The sequence below is a fragment of the Zootoca vivipara genome, chromosome 5 (assembly GCF_965207765.1).
Source record: "Zootoca vivipara chromosome 5, rZooViv2.hap1.1, whole genome shotgun sequence".
In the NCBI taxonomy this organism is placed as follows: Eukaryota; Metazoa; Chordata; class Lepidosauria; order Squamata; family Lacertidae; genus Zootoca; species Zootoca vivipara.
In genome coordinates, this window is record NC_142588.1 from 78,838,421 (window position 1) to 78,845,447 (window position 7,027).

General features: G+C 40.8%; 1 long non-coding RNA gene across 1 annotated transcript in view; it reads left to right on the forward strand.

Annotated features, from left to right (window-relative positions):
- LOC148685749 (uncharacterized) overlaps positions 1 to 6,576 on the forward strand; it is a 9,977-nt gene extending 3,401 nt beyond the window's left edge. Inside the window, exon 2 of the long non-coding RNA XR_015949887.1 lies at positions 6,365 to 6,576. This is a non-coding gene — a long non-coding RNA (uncharacterized LOC148685749). The remainder of the gene's footprint in view (positions 1 to 6,364) is intronic.
- The last annotated feature ends 451 nt before the right edge of the window (positions 6,577 to 7,027 follow it).

Here is a 7,027-nt window from a genome sequence, read left to right on the forward strand (position 1 = left end):
AGACTTCCGGAACCAATTGTGTTTGTAAACCGAGGTACCACTGTATGTTCTTCTTGTTCTCTTATTTTATATATTAGGTCCACAAGCTGCGCATATTCCATCAGCTTAAGTTGTCATTCTTCTTTAGTTGGGACCTCGCTCGTTTTCCATTTGGGGACTAACAAAACATGGGCTGCAGTGGTGGCATACATAAATAACCTTTTTTGACACCTGGGAATTTCCGTCAGTATGATCCCCAACGAAAAGGACTCTGGTTTTTGTTTTAGTTTTGGAAAAGTACAGGAAAATAAGCAAGCCTGGACCAAACGCTCCATTGATGGTATGCAAAGTAAACATGAGCCCAGTGTATCTGCTCTGATCACCTAACAAGTGTATCTATTTCCCTTTGCCGGTAGACATATTGTCTTAGGAATGTTTTTTAAAGAGTATTACAGCTAAACTCCAGAGCATTCAAATACTGGGGTCAAAGCCAATGACAGGAAAATAAATCTGCTACAGTTCTACTATTCCCAAGCTTTTGCTCTGAACTGGTAGGAGCATGAATGAATCTGTTCCCACTATTTCTATATCTAGATATTTTCTTATGCAGAAAAGTATACTGCTCATCCATTTGCTGAGCCTGTCAAATAAAACACCTGCAATTTTCAATGGTACCTGAAAGAGCTGGGTCTGTATTTTAAAATCCATACATTCCAGCCAGTTGGAATAAAACGGCAACAGAAATTCTGTTTTGTCATCTCAAAATGAAGAGAGAGCCGTCTCGGAAAATGGCATAATAACTAGCTAAAGAAATTGCATCCATGACCTGGTTTTTAATAGCTGATGGCTATTAGCTTCTGGTGATGTGGGGACAGCAAATATCCCCTCCCCTCCTGGGGATGGGGGAAGAAATTCAATATAATTCACATCTAAAGGCAAGTCAACCTAATTCACAATTTCTGAGTGGCTGGGAATGCAAACTGAACCACAGCCATCTTTTGAAACATGCAATTGTCCAAATTTTGCAAGCCCGGTAATGTGTACAAGATGCAGATACTGGGGCAAAGTATGCATTAAAATGTATATATTATGACCCATCTGCAATCAGAAGTGTACCTAGGGTCCCTTATGCCCTAGGCAAGGAGCTGTATTGGTGCCTCCCCTCCGGGGAAAAAAAATCACTTTGCCACAATAGCCATATCAGAAATTACTATATTTTACTTGAAACATCCAGGGTGAGGGCGAGGCAAGGTAAGGAGGGAGGACAAAAAATAAAATAAAAACATGCATGCCTTTCTGCTGCTGTGCAAGAAGGATGGGAAGGTTCTCCTGTGTTGCAACTCATAAGTGAATTTGTAATCTGATAAGTGAATTTTGTGGCCTGCCCTGGCAACTGGTTTTGCCCTAGGTATGCCCAGAACCGTTTTTCAGCCAGAACTCAGTTCCGGGACCTCTCAGGTGGGCACACTTGCCATTTTAAAAGAATGAGGTAGGTGTTCATGGTGAGTTCCAGCACCTCTTCTTCTAGAAAAATAGCACTGGGTAAGACTCCGTCTGCAATGTATATTTAAAAGAGCACCACACAATTTGAAACAGTCCTGGCTTCCGCCAAAGAATACAGTGGTATCTCGGGTTACAAACACCTTGGGTTACAAACCCTTCATGTTACAGAGTCCGCTAACCTGGAAGTAGTACCTTGGGTTAAGAACGTTGCCCCAGGATGAGAACAGAAATCGTGTGGTGGCGGCACGGCGGCAGCGGGAGGCCCCATTAGCTAAAGTGGTACCTCAGGTTAAGAATGGTTTCAGGTTAAGAACGGATCTCCGGAATGAGTTTGTAACCAGTGGTACCACTGTATTAGAAGTTAGTTTGTGATCTGCTGAGTACTTAAGAAACCCCTGCTGGATCAGACCAAAGGCCTATCTAGTTTGGCATCCTATTTTCAGATGCATATGGGAACCACTGTAGGAACATAATAGCATACCCTCCAACATTTCTCTCATGAAAATAGGGACGTCCTTTTCCATTAAAAATATCAATAATCATTTTTTTTAATTTAGAACCCACCCATCTAACTGGGTTGCCCCAGCCACTCTGGACAGCTTCCAACATATATAAAAACATAATAAAACATCAAAAGCTACCCTATACAGAGCTGCCTTAAGACATCTTCTAAAGGTTGTATAGTTACTTATCTCCTTGGCTCAGGGGTTGCATAACTCCATACCCTCCAACATTTCTCCAACGAAAATACGGATATCCTAAGGAAAAGTGGGACATTCTGGGATCAAATTAGAAACCGGGATGGCTTCTGTAAATCCAGGACTGTCCCTGGAAAATAGGGAAACCCGGAAGCTCTGTAATAGCTATCTCTCACTCATAATCCCCAACAGTTGGTATTCACATCACCTCTGGCATTGGCAATAATATAGTCCTCATTACTAATAACCATTCATGGTCTTATCCTTCACTTGACACCCTGCTTTTCTACCCTGGAGAAAAGAGATATGTACCTCACTTTCATGTGGACTGAAAGCAGAGGGGAAATTTGGGCATGAACTAATCTAAACTAAAGAATTTCAAACAACAGTTTGAGCCCATAAGCTCTCTACCCCCCTTGAGGGTCTTTTAGCAAAATTACATAGATGGAGTTGAGACAGAGCCTACCTTTCTTCAAGCCCCCCCCCCCTCCTTCCTACATTAATTGAATGTACTGTATGGAATTACCTGAAAAGGATTTCTAAATGCAAAAGAAAGCATCCAAAAAAGAACACAGACTAGCCTTTGGTGATAGCTGTCATGAATGAAGTGACCAAATAAGAAGTTGTCACACTCTGAGGGGATGCATGTTATTTATAAAGTAGAAAATAGTGCATTGTGCATTTTTGCAAAAGTGAACAATATTCTTGCATTTTAAGTTAAGGAAAGCCTAAAGAGGAGGTAAATAGAATGCAAGGGATCCTGGGAGAATGAATACTAATGAGGCAGCAAACACCACCTCATTATTATGGATTAGGATTCATTAGCATACATTTTCCTTTCTGACTTCTCAGTGTGCCTAGTGTTAGTGCACTGCAGTTGCTCAATTAAATGGGATGGTGTGGTGTATTTTTGTAAACACACACACACACACACACACAAATGTTTGTTTTCTCTGTATAGAAGCAGCCTCAAACAGTCAACTAAAATTATTGAAAAATAGCTAGATGAGAGAGATCCACGTCAAGCCCTATTGGAGAGTAAATTACAATGATTTTAATGCAATAATAAGTTGCACGAATTCAAATTGTTAAATTAACTAAATGATTCAGTTGTCAGAACAGATCCATAGATGCTGGAGACATCTGCCAGCAGCTTCTTGTTGCCCTGCATGAATATAGCTAAAATTAACATTAAATTGCCCTACTAAACATCAAAGGACGCAAAGGCATTTCAGATCAGAGCAACCTGCTTATTGTTAACCAAACAGTAGTCACATCATTGAGGAACAATTCACACAATACTGCTGCTGCTCAACTTCCATTCATACCTTGAAAAGCACTTGGAAGCCACAGCTGGCCATATTGCTAACCAGGACTTGTTGCCCTGAACGTACGTGTTTGAAAATCTCCAATGGCTTCCAATTGGTTTCTGGGTGAATTCCCAGTTCTAGCATTGACTTATAAAGCTCTAAACTAGTGTGGGGAAACTTGATCCTGTAGATAATGATTCCAACTCCTATCAACTCTGGCCAACATGGCCAAAGTTCATGGATGGATAGTAGTTGGGAGTCAACATCTGGAGGGCCGCAGGTTGCCCATACCTTTCCTGGGTATAGTTTGGGACCAGGATATCCAAGGGACTGATTTCTCAAGTATGGACCTCTCCATCTGTTGAGATGGTCAACTGAGGCTCCACTCCAGGTACTCATGCTACCCATGGTCAGGTGGCCATGGCTGGCCTCTCATCCTCATGCCACCGCAACCCATGAGAGGGAACCAACAAGCCAGAAGATCCACCTTTTACCTACACTTTCAAGCAACTCAGCACCTACCCACTTTCCTCTGTTTTCAGTATAGGCCTAATCCAGGGGCTGAGTAGAAATTTCTCCCCCAAAACCACATTAACCTTGGAGTAGGGTTTCTCTCCCTCTCTATCCTATCCTGCTCTATTCAAATCAGGAAGATGGAGCACTAAAGCAGATGAATAAAGAATTGTAAAGTATATTGGTGAATTAAGGGTAGTTCCTCAAATCAGCCTCTGAGGGCTATCAGACCCATGAGAAAGGGACAGATATCCTTTTGCAGCATGCCTGACTCACCCATTCATCTAGAGTCGATTGGTTCAGGGTGGTGATGCCACAAACAAGGCCCCTCTCAATTCACCATGAGGTATTGGATGATGGTAATGATGATGATGATGATGATGATGATGATGATGATGATGATGATATGGAAGGTGTGACTGCCCCACAGTAACACGATATTCATTCAGTTTCTACATGAACCAAGGCTTTTGATGTAGTAGCACCAGTTATTTGGAACACTATTCCTATGGAAACGAGAAAGTACCTACAGTCTTGTTATTTCATTGCTTGGTGAAAACATATTCATATCACCAAGCATTTTTAGAGAATTAATGTGATTCAGTGTTGGTCATTTGTTCTGTTTTTTTTATAAAAAAACAAAAACATTTCATAATTTTGTGATTTAATAGTTTTATGCTGCTCTAATGTTTTTATTAAATTGATGTTTTTTAATGAGTTGGAGGTTTATAAATATCTCTGTGAATAAATAAACATGGTCTCTGCTTCAGAACTAGATGGAGTATCTCTAGATATCACGATCCCTTATATGATTTCTGCGCTTTTTAATACCTGCAGGAAACTGATGGATGAGGTCAGCCAGAGCTTTGGGCTTACATGTCACGATCGTGCAGATGATGAACAGCTCTGCCTCTCATTCCCCTTGCTTGATCCCAGATGGGCTGTGGAAGTGATAGACTGGTGTCTGGAGTCAGTTTAAGAGTGAATGGGGGAATTAACTAACTTTAAGCCAAGAGAAATTTAATTCAGAGTTATTCTTCAAGTGATCTGAACACGAGTTTGGAATGGGGTTGTACTCTCCTTGAAGGAACAAGAAAACTTGGGCATTGTTTCAAAGTGCTGGTTGTGCTTTAGTTATAGAAAATTGTTTATTTGTTCTTTCTGTTTATTATTTTGCTTTAATTTCGTTTTAGTATTGTATTTCTAAATTGTTGTGACTTGCCCAGGGACCTTATGACGAAGGGCAGGTAATAAAACAAGACAACATTATATGGCTTTGTGATTATGTTGTATTCTCTTCTGGGTGGGGTAATGTCCAATGTTAGTCATACTCAGAATAGAGCCAATGAAATTAATAGACTAAGTGAAGCCCACTGATTCTATAAGAACAGCTTTGTTGGATCATGCCAAATGACAACCTACTCCATCACCCTGTTCTCACTGTGGCTAGTAGGTAGGCCAAAAGCAGGATGTGAGTCCAACATCACTCTCTCCACTGGTATTCAGACAGAGGCATTCTGCCTCCAATAGTGAAGAGACAACATAGCCATCATGGCTAGGAGCCACTGGTAGCTTTATCCTTCATGGGATCGCCTAATCCTCTTTTTTAAGCCACCCAAGATGGTGGCAACCACGAGATCTTGTAAAAGCCACAGCATTATTATGCACTGTGTGAATAATAACCTTCCATTTAACTATGTCCTGCATCACTTCTACAGATCTACTTAAGTACCGGTATGACTTAGTCCAGGCATAGGCAACCTTGGCTCTCCAGATGTTTTGGAACTACAACTCCCATGATCCTTGACCACTGGCCCTGTTAGCTAGGGATCATGGGAGTTGTAGTTCCAAAACATCTGGAGAGCTAAGGTTGCCCATGCCTGACTTAGTCAGATACCAGCCCTTTTTAATCCCAAAGCTTGTGTCTCATTTGCTCATTCATCTCTTTGTCCACAGATCACCTGCTGTAGAGATGGACTAATTCTAAGGCCTAAGAGAGAGGTGCCAATGTTACTCATTAGGAACTGGTGCCTCACAGTTCCTAAAATTCACATCAAACCCCTTCCGTTTTTCATAGTCCTAGCTGACTTCTTGTTTGCTGCAGATTGTGAAAGAAGTTTGGGAAGAGGCTCTTAAATATAGGGATCTGGACAGTCTATTTGTTCCACAAGATAACCCCCTTGCTATAAAAAGAGCTTAGCTAGTCCCCTTTCCCATTTTCTAAATTCTTTAGATCACTTTCTAAGAATGATTAAGACGTGTGCTAAAAATGTGCAAAGCCCTAGCTAATTATGATGTACTGATTAATTTTGCTAGACAGCTATGGCGGTTCTAATGAATATTAATATATATTTTTTCTAGGACAGAAGCTGTCGGCAGGAGGAACAACTTTCCTGCATGGGTAACAAGTGTGGCAGAACAACACGAGGTTGATCAACGGATCCTTGATTCCTCTTGCTGGAGCTTTCAAGTCCTGTTTGCAGCAGAGACCTGAAAATTGCAAAATATACACTGTGAATAGCTACAAATTATGAACAAGTGTTTTCTTATTAATTACAATTACATTTTCTGTTCTTTCCGTGATTTCTCTACAAGGATCACAATGACAAAAAAAAGGGCGGCTGGGCGGGGGAGCAAACAGATTTGATTGTCATAATTCCCGTCCTATATTAGAATGCTTAAAATGTTACAAATCATATGCCACTCATTGGAAGTTGAGTAATGATGAGATTTGCAATTTAATGAGTTTCTGAGAACAACAGATTTATATGGTAATGTGCAACTCATTGCCCTCGCAAATGCGTGCACATGGGCGCTGGTGTTTGCTAAAAGCTTACTTGACAGTCCAGGTAAATACACAAGGAAATGGAAATGACATGTGAAGCTGAAATGAGCATTAGTTGACATTTCTAAGATTTCCAGATTTACCAGTTTCAACATTCAGATTTTTGAATGAATGGGGGGTGCTGAGGCAAAATTCATATTAAAATGTTAGGTATGAATTCACGCCCCTCCTCAAAATTC